The sequence below is a fragment of the Neovison vison genome, chromosome 3 (assembly GCF_020171115.1).
Source record: "Neovison vison isolate M4711 chromosome 3, ASM_NN_V1, whole genome shotgun sequence".
Lineage (NCBI taxonomy): Eukaryota > Metazoa > Chordata > Mammalia > Carnivora > Mustelidae > Neogale > Neogale vison.
Genome location: NC_058093.1, coordinates 214031340 through 214044030, shown reverse-complemented (window position 1 = coordinate 214044030; position 12691 = coordinate 214031340). Strand labels below are relative to the sequence as shown.

General features: G+C 44.9%; 1 long non-coding RNA gene across 2 annotated transcripts; it reads left to right on the top strand.

The window, feature by feature from the left end:
• Positions 1-1637: 1637 nt before the first annotated feature.
• LOC122903211 lies at positions 1638-9922 on the top strand. 2 transcript variants are annotated; one of them, XR_006383934.1, is made up of 4 exons: positions 1638-2023; positions 6662-6726; positions 8561-8618; positions 9674-9922. It is a non-coding gene; the product is annotated as an uncharacterized LOC122903211 (long non-coding RNA). The 2 variants fall into 2 exon arrangements; XR_006383933.1 differs by lacking the exon at positions 6662-6726.
• Positions 9923-12691: the final 2769 nt, after the last annotated feature.

Genomic DNA, 12691 nt, shown 5'->3' with positions numbered 1-12691 from the left:
CAAGCTCAGGATCATGACACTTTTTATACACTATTTTTGGGGAGGCAGGGACTTAGCATACATCATAGTATCTTTAACAAATCGCCACATACCGTGGGAAAATCAAACAGCAACTGTATAAAATGACTGGCACGTACAGAGCGGGAAAAGGCTGGGAACAGATTTTGGTTAGGTCAAAGGGCTGTCATTCTTCAAACTGCTTAGTTGGTGCCACCAGTGTATGTGTCACCTCAGGATGGGCCGGGGTCTTCCTGTCAAGCTGCGGGGCACCAGATGGTTGTTATCTCTCGGCTCAGAGCCGGATGGGGGGTCCGGGAGCGGTCATTCTGTCATGTCCAATTCCAGGTGGGGTTTCTCTGACATCAGATGGCTGCTATCTCTTGGCCCAGAGCCGGGGGAGGGGTCCCGGGAGCAGCCATTCTGTCAGGTTCAATTCTGGGCGGCGGGATGTGTGGTTACAGAGTGCCTATAGAAAGTCTGCTGGTATTTTTCCATCTCCTCATGGGTTAGCAAACGAAGGTACAGAAGCAGAAATAGCGGTAATGGTTATAATTTAGGCATCTCAGAATCCGGTCCCATATTGGGCTCCCTGCTCAATGGGGAGTCTGCTTGTGCTCTTTTTTGCTGTCAAATAAGTAAAATCTTTTAAAAAATGAAATAAAATAATGTTCAAGGTCTTGAGATAGCCTAGGCCAGCAGGACCCAGAAGACACTAAGTTACTAACTATAAGTTAGAGATAACCATAACCAGCCCTTTCTGCTCCTGTAAACAGGCTTTCCACCACAGGCTCCCTGCACTACTGTTCTTGACCAAAGCAGCCCCAGTTCCCCCAGTTCTCCCAGTTCCAACCCACCTACCAGCAGTCAGAACTGGCCTTGGAACCTGACTTCCCACAGTCCCTACAAAAGCCCACATTCCCCGGGGGGCCCAGAACTTGGAGCACGAGCTCAGCTGGGTCAGCCGGGGTAAAATAAATCCGAGTGACACTTCTCTGAGTGTCACTTGGTCTCTTGCAGGTCTGATTATTTTTCCGCCAACAGCACCAACTGAGACAGCCAGGCTTCCCTGAGACAAGCAGAAAACTTAAAGCTTGTTTTTCAAAGACCTGCTTCTCTCTGGTCAGCCCCTGCTTCTTTTCAGATAAGGTTCAACCTATAAACAAGCAAGACAGTCCCATCTGGTCTAAGACCCCATTCAGTTTACACCGGTCCCGGGAAGATCCGCACAACCGTCTCCCTGTCCTATAGGTGACCGTGACCACCTGATAGCCTCATTTTCTTTTTTTTAAGATTTTATTTATTTATTTGACAGAGATAACAAGTAGGAAGAAAGAGAGATGAGAGACCGGGAAGCAGGCTCCCCGCTGAGCAGGGAGCCCAATGCGGGGGCTCAATTCCAGGACCCTGGGATCATAACGGGAGCCAAAGGCAGAGACTTTAACCCACTGAGCCACCCAGGACCCCCTTTGCCTCATTTTAATGTCAAGTCTCCACCCAACATAAACGTGGAAGGTGTGTTGCCTCTACCTTTGTTCAAAGCGCTTGCTCCGTCCTTCCTCATGAATAGTCAGTTTCCCCCGCCCTCTTCATCAATATGTAACTTCCAACCCCTGTGATTAAAGAAGCGTGTTCTCAAATCAGAGGGGAAGTGCGATTTTTGAGCCAGCTTCCTGTTTTCGTGCTTGGCAGCTTTACAGCAACCCTTTTTTCCTGCAAAAGCCTGGTGGTGTGGAGTGCGACTTTCCATTGCATGCCAGCAAATAAACTTATTTTCAGCCCGGTAACAAATTCCGCAACCGCGAAGGGAGTCTGAATCCAACTGCGTTACCTTAGCCCCCAGTCGGGGGTCTGGATTCCGAACTCCCTCCAATCGGCAGAGTGAGCCTTCGCTGCTTTCGGGTTTTAACTTCGGGGAGAGAAACTTGTTTGGGGTTCTGAAGACATCCTTTCGGTGAGTGAGAACGTACAGATGACTGACTGCTCGTGATTTTCTTCGTGTTTGACCTCAACCGAGAGGCCCTGGGTAAGGAGTTTTCCCTTTCTTAGAAAGGAAAACGGGGGGGGTGGGGGGGTTACACTCACAGAGGGTCTCTTGGCTAATTGGATTTCTTGGAAAACCCGTGTGAGAGCGGCTCTGTGTGACTTGCTGAGAATTAATTTAAATAATTCGGAGATAAAATGGGAAATAAGAATTCAGTCCCAAAGTATACTCCCTTGGGTTGCATCCTTAGGAATTGGGCATTGTTCGCGAGTGACTTCATCACTAAGAAAAAGATGATATTTTTCTGTAATACTGTCTGGCCACTGTATTCTTTGGGTTCGGGAGAAAAATGGCCTCAGAATGGTTCCTTAAATTACAGTACTATCTTGCAATTGGAGTTATTTTGCAAAAGGGAGAAAAAGTGGTCTGAGATGTGCTATCTACGATCCTTTATGTTGTTATACTGGAATGAGGAAATTCAGATAAAATACATGATTTGGGTGCCAAAGAGTCCCCAAAAGGAGGAAGCTTCCCTTGATTCTCGTAATAAGGAAGAGAATTCATTACCCACGCAGTTAAAGACTACCACTGAGCCACCTCCCCTTGGAACTGCTGGGGACCTTGTCCCCCGACGTTCGGCACCTCGGGCGCCAGCTCCAACCCCTTCTCCAGATTCCGGAGGACCTGTAGTGGTCTATAGGTCTCAAACCTGCCAGGATACCTCGTTGGACCAGAGGGCCACCCAAATTCAGGCAGGAAGACCGCCCCTGAATGAGGTACTGATCGGTGGGGGTTACGGGAACCAACAGCTAAGCGGTTTCATCTTCGTGCGTTCCCAGTTTTCCACCTCTGACATGCTGAGTTGGAAAACCAAGATGCCCCCTTACCTAGATGATCCTATTGGAATGAAGAATTTTTTTGCCTCTATTTTTGCTATCCATAATCCAACATGGGCAGATATTCAGACCCTCCTCAAGTTCTTCCTCACACCAGAGGAACGTAGCCTGATCCTAGAACAGGCTCGTGCTGAAGCCGATAAGATGCACGAGGAAGCTCCTTATAATCCGGTGAGAGCCCTTGGAGACCTGGCCATCCCCACCACCGACCCTCGATGGAACCCCCACGATGAGTGGGATAGAAACAGGCTGGAGCATTACCGGAGCTGCATCCTGAGTGGTCTGAAGAATGGAGTCCCTAAACAAAGAAGCCTCAATAAAGTTCTGCAGGTTAGACAGAAGCCTGATGAGGACCCCTTTGAGTACAGGGAAAGAATGTTTAAGGCTTATCGGCAGTATGTGGATATAGATCCGGAAGCTCCAGAGAATCTACACATGGTCAATGAAACCTTCATAAGGCAAGCTGCCCCTGACATTTACAGGAAATTAAAAAGCGTGAGAGGGGCTTTAGGAATGCCCACAAATCAGTTGGTTGAGATTGCTTTCGATGTTTTCCGAAACCGAGACAAGGTCCGGCAGAAGGAGGAAGAGCGCAGGATGCGGCAGGAGGCAGCCTTGCTGGCGGATGTGTTGAGGCAGGTGTGGTCAGACCCTCACCAGGGTGCACACCAGCCTGGTGCAGGTCCCAGAGTAAGAAACCCGAGGCCCGCAAATTCGGGATCCAGAGGCCACCCAATCGTAGGACCGAACCAGTGTGCCTACTGCAAACGAGAGGGACACTGGAAGAGGGAGTGCCCCTCTCTGAATAGGTATTAGCCCAACTTCCAGATGCCTTTGCCCTCTGGTCGTCCTTCCCCATCTTCTGCCCAAGAACTCTCCAGGAAAGGTGGGCCTCTGGGACTCCTGACGGCCCTACAGCCTTCATTGAAATTTCCCCATGGAACCCCAGGTCACCTTTTTTGGTGAAAAAGACACTTAACAGATCTCTTGGTGTAAACTAGTGCTACCTGTGGAGGACAATACCAGGGGCATTTGTGTGGTCTGCGTGGCTTAGTGGGTTAATTTACCTACCTTGGGCTCCAGTCATGACCTCAGGATTCTGGGATCAAGCCCCGCATGTATTTTTTTCCTTACCCTGTATATTCCTCACAAACTTACGGCCTTTTTTTTTCCCCCCTAAAATGTATAAAAACTCCCTGCCTGTGTCATTTTTTGGTCAATTTCCCAGTTTCCTTATTGGGCTTTATAACAAAGGTTTGGGTTTTTTCCTCCTTTGCTGTCTCTTGTAAATTGAATTCTTTGTCCAGCTGGAAGAACTTGAGGGTAGAGGAAGAATTTTCCCTCCCAGTAGCTGGCATAGTGGGTAGGATATTTTGCTGGGCCAAAGCTGGTCCCAGACTCTGCCACCACTGAGATCCTGGGACATCTGATAATACAGCTGGCAGAAGGTAGGATTTTTTTTTTTTTTTTTTAAACACATGGTGTGAGCTTTCGGGATCTCTGTCTGCAGAATCTAATGGAACAAGAGTCTTTTGTACTCTATAAATTTCAATTAGCAAGAGAAAATACTAGGGATTAGCTCCTTGGGCTTTGCAACTCGTGGGAAAAATTTGGCAGCACCCTCTGGTTGCTGATTATTTCTCCCAGAGATGGTCTTCATTGGTGTGTGTCTTCTGTGTTCTTTGTTCATAAAAAGGAATGAGCATAGGGCAGGCATATAGGGCAGATCCCAGAAGTCTCTTTTCAGTTTCTGGTTCTCAACCAGACCAGCATGTTTGGACAAACTGCTGTGAGTCCCTGTATAAAAGCCAGACGCAGTTTTTCCTTTTGTCATGTTCTGTGCCCTAAGAGCTTGCCTTGGTGACCGGTGAGAACATTCTCTCTGGTTTCCAACATCCAGACAGTGCAGCTACTGGGGTGTGCCTTGGGTACCCAGGTTTCCAACATCCAGACAGTGCAGCTACTGGGGTGTGCCTTGGGTACCCAGGTAGAGTACCCCAGATAGGCTGGGGATCTTGGACACCATTAACAAAAAGCACACTCAGTCCAGCTGTGACACCTCTCGGGAAAGTTTCATAAGAAGTCCCAGATTATAAGGGGCATTTTGTTCTCTAAAGGGTCAGTGCTGGAAAAGTCCCATTCCAGTTAGTCCCTGCCCAGTGTCACAGATTAGTGGGTCTGTAACTGGAGGCATCTCAATTTTGTAGGAGACCAGAGACATCCTTACCACCTATGCAAAGGAGGTCTTTGCTTTCTTAGATTATTTTGGGGGAATAAACTTGGATCATGGGGACTGGGTGTCATCTGTGTCTTTTCTGGAAGCTGCTTAGGTTCCTAGTTAAGCCATAAAAAAGCTTACCGGTTTGAATCATTACTGAAATTAATAAGATCCTATCCACCAATAGACAGATGATAGATCCTTTAAATTGGCTGTATTTAAGTAAGTAGATACTCTCTTTTGTTTTGTTTTTAAAGATTTTATTTATTTGACAGACAGAGATCACAAGTAGGCAGAGAGGCAGGCAGAGAGAGAGGAGAAAGCAGGCTCCTTGAAGAGCAGAGAGCCCACATCGGGGCTCGATCCCAGAACCTGGGATCATGACCCGAGCTGAAGGCAGAGGCTTTAAACCCACTGAGCCACCCAGGCACCCCGTAAATAGTATGCTTAAACATTCTTTACGGAGAGTTCTGAATTGGTAACAGCTAACTTTTGGTGATGGCGATGTGTTGTGTTGTTTGGGGTCTGAGAGCCAACAGTCAAAGAATTCTTGACACCTCTTCAGTGTAAAAAAAGGGTGGTTTTATTAAAGCATGGGGACAGGACCCCTGGGCAGGAAGAGCTGCACTGGGGTCATTGAGCGCTGATCTAAGTTGGGAGGGGTTAAGTCTCTAAGGAATTCGGGAGCAAGGTTTGCAGGACCTTGAGAGAGGGAGGCTAGCTGCTGTTAAAATCATTGACTCCTGTCTAGTAATAACTTAGTCATGATGATGAAGTCTTAGAATGTAAGTGAGGTTCAGTGGGGTGAGGATCGGGAGCCAAAGACCAAGAAAGAATTCTTGAGACATCTTTGGTGCCAAAAGGTGGATTAAAGCATGGGGACAGGACCTGTGAGCAGAAAGAGCTGCTGCCCCAGGACTGTGAGGAGTGATCATTTATATGCTTGCAAGTTGGGAGGGAGTTGGGGGATAGTGTAAATCTCCAAGGAATTTTGGAAGCAAGGTTTCCAGGATCTTGAGGGGCTAGTTATTATTGGGGAAAAGGTTATTCATTACCAGTAATAAAACATTTTCGTGAGCCCCTTTAGATACATATCAGTGGGTCATATGCTTGGGAATGATTGTCAACACTATCTTGGAAGATTTAAAGAGAGAGTTTTCCAAAGGAACTTTTTTTTTCTCTAAAGGTTTATTTGACAGATCACAAGTAGGCAGAGAGGCAGGAAGAGAAAGGGGGAGAAGCAGGCTCACTGCTGAGCAGAGAGAGCCCGATGCATGCGTTGCATGCGTATCTGGGCTCTGTCTCAGGACCCTGGGATCATGACCTGAGCCCAAGGCAGAGGCTTTAACCCACTGAGCCACCCAGGCGCCCCTCCAAAAGAATTGTTAAAGTGGACTTGACAGGATCCTGGGGGTAAGGGTTGGTCAGACTAGGATTGCCCTTTGACTTAGAAAAGCCTTAAGGTGGGGGTAGTTGAGTCTCTAGGGGAATGTCACTCTGCCTGTTTTAAGGGTTTGTCAGTGGGTAAGGAAATTTAATAATTTTTTTTCTGCCTGTGTTTCCCAGTCAGCGAGACCCTTCAGATAAGAATGTACCAGTGCCCCTTTTGCTTGGAGTGTGATTGCCAACAGGTATCTTGGGGAAGTTTCTGAAGGGATTTTCATGCATTTAAGAAGACTTACAGGACCCCGGAGGTCAGGCTAATGTCAGGCTAAGGTTGCCTTTGGCCAACATTGAGGCAGTTGAGTTCCTGGTGGAAGACTATTCCACCTGTCTTAAGTACTTGTGAAGGGGAGGGAAGTTGTAGGGAAGTTTAATACTTTCCACATTTCTTTTGCCTTTGTTCTCCATGTCACTAGCGACTCCACTGACAAGGTAAAAGAACAAAAATTAGATTGGCAAATCAGTCCCCACATCCAGTGAAAATTCCCCTTAAAATCTAGCCCCATTTGCCTGTCTTAACTTCCTTTCCCTACAAGATTTGCAGACAGCGCTCCCCTAATCTCTGGGTTTGAAGTATGCAGACCGCTCTCTCTTGAAATTCCCTTGGGGTGCATGGAACAGCTCTCTCTGCTATAGTTAGGCTGTGCCAGCTTCAGGCATTTCTGGGCAGTAACCCTTAACAGAAGTATCCTACACACACACACAGAGCAAAGTATTTACAGCCCTTGAACAGCACCAGATCCTTTTAAGTGATAGAGCCCTTCACATTCAGAAGATCTACGAAATTTAGAAAGGAATTTTTATTTACCTATTTTTAAAGACTTTTTTTTTTTTTTTCCCCGGTCATGTTTACACCTAGTGTGGGGCTTTTTACACTCCACAACCCTGAGACCAGGAGTTGCACTCTCCACCAACTGAGCTGGCCAGGCATCCCCACAGAGGAATCTTTTTTTTTTTTAATGGCTAAAGAAACTTGATTAGGAAATTTTTAAAATAAAAATTAATGGATCTTCACAGTGGCACTCACAGAGACCTTGACTGGCTGGCTCTTCTGGCCCAGGATTGATTACACTGTGGCCATTAGGCAGGTCCCATGGTCCCTGGAAGAATGACACCCCTCCTTACACAAAGTAAACCAAAAAAATTTCTCTTAAGCCCTCCTACAGATGATCTCCCAAAAGCCAGTATCCAGAGACTAATAGAAGCCAACGTGCTGCTGCCCCTCGGAACAATTTGTTACTTAAACTGTAACCCCTGGAGGATTTTACTAGTTGCCAAGCACATTTAGATATGGCCTTAAGAAACACATATACTGGCAACAGGCCTTTGGGGAGAAGGACGATGTAAGACCCTGAAGCTGGGCAGCCGGGAACACCTGGTCCGCCCAGGGCGGAACTCCGCCTGCTTCAGGGAAGCCGAGCACCCGGGAACGCCTGGTCAGCTCAGGGTGGAACGAAAACCACCTGCTTCCCTTTTCTGTTATCGCTTCTTTCTCTTCCCAGAAGTGCCCCTTGTTAGTTAGATGAGTCCTTTGAATGTGCTTGTTTAACTATAAACTTTATCCTCCTCCTTGCTTGTCTGCAAGACAGGGATTAACGTTTGACCTTCATCAATCCTTCTATTGGCTATTGTTTTCTATCCAATAAAAGTGAGACTGTGGAGTTGCTCCTGGCAGCCGTCCTTTTCGACTGACTGTTGGCCCCTGCTCCCAGTCTCTTGCAGCTGACTTGTTTGTGCCTAATTCTGGAAGCGGCGCCAATGGTAAATTGTGTACTCCGAAAGGAGGCTTTTGTTAAATTGCTTTAGAAGAGTTTTGGAAGGCATAAGTTTTGGATTTCCATATTTGTTAAATATGATTCAAAAAAAACTCCCTGATTAAAGGAGGGGGGAAAAGTTGGGGCTCCTGGCTGGCTCAGTCAGCTTGGTTTCACAAATCTCGACAAAATCAAAAAAACTAAAAAGTCACAGCCCACCTAGCTGTACTAATCTTAAAACCTGATCTTTTCTCTCAAAATCTTTTAGATGTTACAAAGGATCATTATTCGGACAGAAGTGTCCTGTATTTGAGGAAGAAAAAAAGGTAAATTGTAAATTGCAAATACCCAGAAACTCGAAGGAAAAAACAAACCCTTGTATTCTTTGTCCCTTAATGTTACAAATCCTTTATTGAACACTATATCTGAAACTAACGTTGACTGAGTGTTTAAACAGAGGGAGGGAAAAAGGGAGAAAATTACGAATCCTAGCACATGTCTTTGAAATGTAAATAACCCACCAGCACCTGAAAGTAAAGGGAAAAAGGGGAGGGGGAGAGCTTTTTTAAAATACAGACTGTGCAAACTGCTGTAACGGGGGCCCTTCTGAAACTCTAGCCCTTCTGATAATAGGCAGCAGATAATGCTCCAAATATCCACCCTGAGGAAAACTTGGGTACATTCCCTATGCTTTTTCTAGCACACATTTTCAACCCTCATCTTCTCTAGGAGCTGAGAGTCATTTTTTGGAATGCAAACTGCAGGGGAAAGTTTTTCATCAGGAAAAAAGGAGTGGAGACGAATATGGGAAATTGGGCCTATGACTGCCCTCTTAAAAGAGCTGTTAGGGTTTTGAGGTCAGACCCATGACCCCTGGATCTGTTCTGGGTTTTTTTGGTTTTGGTTTTGGTTTTAGTTTGGTTTGGTTTGGTTTGGTTTGGCTTGATCCCAGGACGCTGGGATCATGGCCTGAGCTGAAGGCTGATGCTTAGCCCACTTAGCCAACTAGGCACCCCTGTGGATATGTTCTGAAAGCATAAGCAGAGGGGCGCCTGCGTCACTCAGTGGTTAAGCAACTGCCTTCAGCTTGCATCATGATCCCAGGGTCCTGGGATCTGGGGAGGGCCCCCCATCTGGCTCCCTGCTTGGTAGGAAGACTTTCTCCCCATCACACTTAACCTGCTTGTGTTCCTGCTCTCACTGTCAAATAAATAAAATCTTTAAAATAAGCAGAGATTTATTCTTTGCATTCTGATTAACTCGGCTCCATGTTCTATATTGTGCTCTAATGATATTTTATGCCCCTCTGGACCTCATGCACAACCCATCATTAACTTTGCCTCTTCACCCCTACTACTCCCTGTTTACCCACTGCTTGTAGATACCTGATGAGGACAGATGGTAACATTTATGCGTTATCTGAACATACCAGGTCCCAAATAGCACCTCGTAGTGCAGAAGAATGCATCCTTCTAGATTGCTTCAGGACCCTCCCCCCAAGGCTTCAGAGAACGCCTCTCCTCGCTTGTGTGTAAGCTGTTGCTGGGCTCATCAGGGCAGAGCAGCTTTGGGAATGTTCCCCTGGGTCTTGTTGGGCTGCTCTTCTAACACTAAAAGCTTTGCTTCAAAACCATTGTCTCAGACATCAGCTTATTGCACACGGGTGCACAGATTTTGAGTATGGTAACAATTTTTGTTTGCATCTGTCTGGGTATGACTCCATCTGATAGGAGAGCTTTCCTCTGCCTCTGGATGGTATTGCTAAAATTGGCATGTGTAAAAGTTTCATGTACTTGGCTTGAAGGCAAATGCTTGTGTAAGGATTGGGCATTCTAAAATTCCCAGAGACTAATCCAAATACTCAGATTCATGTGATCTGGGGAGATGCTTGCTACTAAAGCTAATTTAAGGTTGTTGGTTTAATTTAAATACAAATGGCTTAATGTTACCAACATTAAAACTGAAACTTTTATTCTGTCTGTATTTACTGAAAGTCAAGTAAGTTGATGTGATCTCTGTTACAAATTGAAATAATCATAATAGCTGGAGGGGCTCCTGACTGGCTTGGTTGGTGCAGCTTGCAACTAACTCTTGGTCCCAGGGTTGTCAGTTCAAGGCCTACACTGAGTGTGGAGATTACTTAAATAAAATCTTAGAAGAGTTTCAGTCAGGAATGGATGCTGTAGTTTGTCAGATACACAATATATGTATAAACACACACACACACACACACACACACACACAGTATGTGTATATATATATACAAATACACAGAATATAGTTTGTCCACAATTGCCAAACTATGGAAAGAGCCAAGATGCCCTTCAACAGAAGAATGGATAAAGAGGATTGTGGTCCATATATACAATGGAGTATTACTCGGCCATCAGAAAAAAATGAATACCCAACTTTTGTGTCAACTTGGATGGGACTGGAGGAGATGATGCTGAGTGAAATTCAAGCAGAGAAAGTTATCATACGGTTTCAATAGCTTAGTATAAGGAATAACACAGAGGACATTAGGAGAAGGAAAGGAAAAGTTAATTGGGGACATCGGAGGGGGAGATGAACCATGAGAGACTGTGGACTCTGAGAAACAAACTGAGGGTTTGGGAGGGAAGGGGGATGAGCCTGGTGGCAGGTATTAAGGAGGGCACATACTGCCTGGAGCACTGGGTGTGGTACATAAACAATGAATCTTGGAACATTGGAAAAAAATTTAAATTTTTAAAATTAAAAAAAAATCTTAAGTAATAGTAATAGTGGTTTGAAAGCACTGACCTTGTCCAATGTCTCGAAGTTTTTATGGGTAATTTAAGCATAAATGTTAAGAACAAGTAAATAGATGTAATGGGGTGGGGGTGGGGGGACACATGGCTGGCTCAGTTCAGTGGAGTATGCAGTTCTTGGTCTCAGAGTTGTGAGTTCAAGCACCACATGGGATATGGAGCCTTCTTATAAAAAAAAGTTTACAAGTAACTTTTTTTCTAAGATTTTATTTATTTGAAAGAGTAAGCAAGAGAGACCATGAGGGGGGAGAGAAAGCAGCAGGCAGATTAACTGACTAAGCCACCCAGACACACCTATAGGTCAACTTTTAAATAGCTTCTTGGGTAACTGGAAACTCCAAACTTGTACTAAGTTAAATGATGAGTTAAGTTAAATTCATGTAATATTCATTTAATATCATTTCCAAATAAGATAAAATTACAAACATTAAGCACTAAAACATAGGTTTATCTACTTTTGTCTCAACTGCACAGAGAAATTAAATTTGGGTCTGTTAACCTAACAGTTCCAATTGAAAGTTCAACCTAGAGATTCCTTTATTATTAGAAGGTTATACTATGAAAAAAAAAAGCTTCTGAATTACGGAATGTATTCATAAATTTGTCAACCTAAAGGATTCTAGGGTAACAGCTCACACTTAACTAGTTAAGTTTCACAAGGCATCAAGGTTTCCACAAGTTAAGAATTCTAATACCTCGGGCGCCTGGGTGGCTCAGTGGGTTAAGCCGCTGCCTTCGGCTCAGGTCATGATCTCAGGGTCCTGGGATCGAGGCCCGCATCGGGCTCTCTGCTCAGTGGGGAGCCTGCTTCCTCCTCTCTCTCTGCCTGCTTGTGATCTCTCTCTGTCAAATAAATAAAATAAAATCTTTAAAAAAAAAAAAAGAATTCTAATACCATTAAAATTACTGAAAAATAAGGGAAATAACTGTATACAAGGAAAGTAACATACATGGTTTTGGTTTTAAAAATCTGAGAAATGAAATCATACTTGTTGAGAGAAAATACTTTGTTTCCTAAAATTAGGCTAGTAATTTAAAGACTGAAAACAGGACAAAATCTGAATGAAAAAAATTGTAAAACACCTTTGGAAGGCAATTTTACGCTAAGGTTAAAATAAGTGTATTTTAAGATGAGTTTCAGTATCAGAAGTATTGTTGATGCGGGGCGCCTCGGTGGCTCAGTGGGTTAAAGCCTCTGCCTTCAGCTCAGGTCACTATCCCAGGGTCCTGCGAACAGCCCTGCCTCAGGCTCTCTGCCCAGCGGGGAGCCTGCTTCCTCCTCTCTGCCTGCCTCTCTGCCTACTTTGTAATCCCTGTCTGTCAAATAAATAAATAAAATCTTTAAATTAAAAAAAAAAAAGTATTGTTGATGCAAAATTAGAATTTGGTTTTTCTGTTAAAAGGAAAATGTTTTATTAGATTATTGGTTTGCTTTTTGAAAACAGTTTTCTGTTTATAGGCAGCCACAGACTGGGCTAGAGTCAAGAGACCAAACCAGGCCCTGGCTCGCGCCTCCCGGAAGCCCAAGGGCTGATAGCCCTGTGGGTGGAAAAGTTGAGTAGCGCTTGAGAAAGGGCCTGAGCTATGGATCCTAAGACTCGCTGACGTGG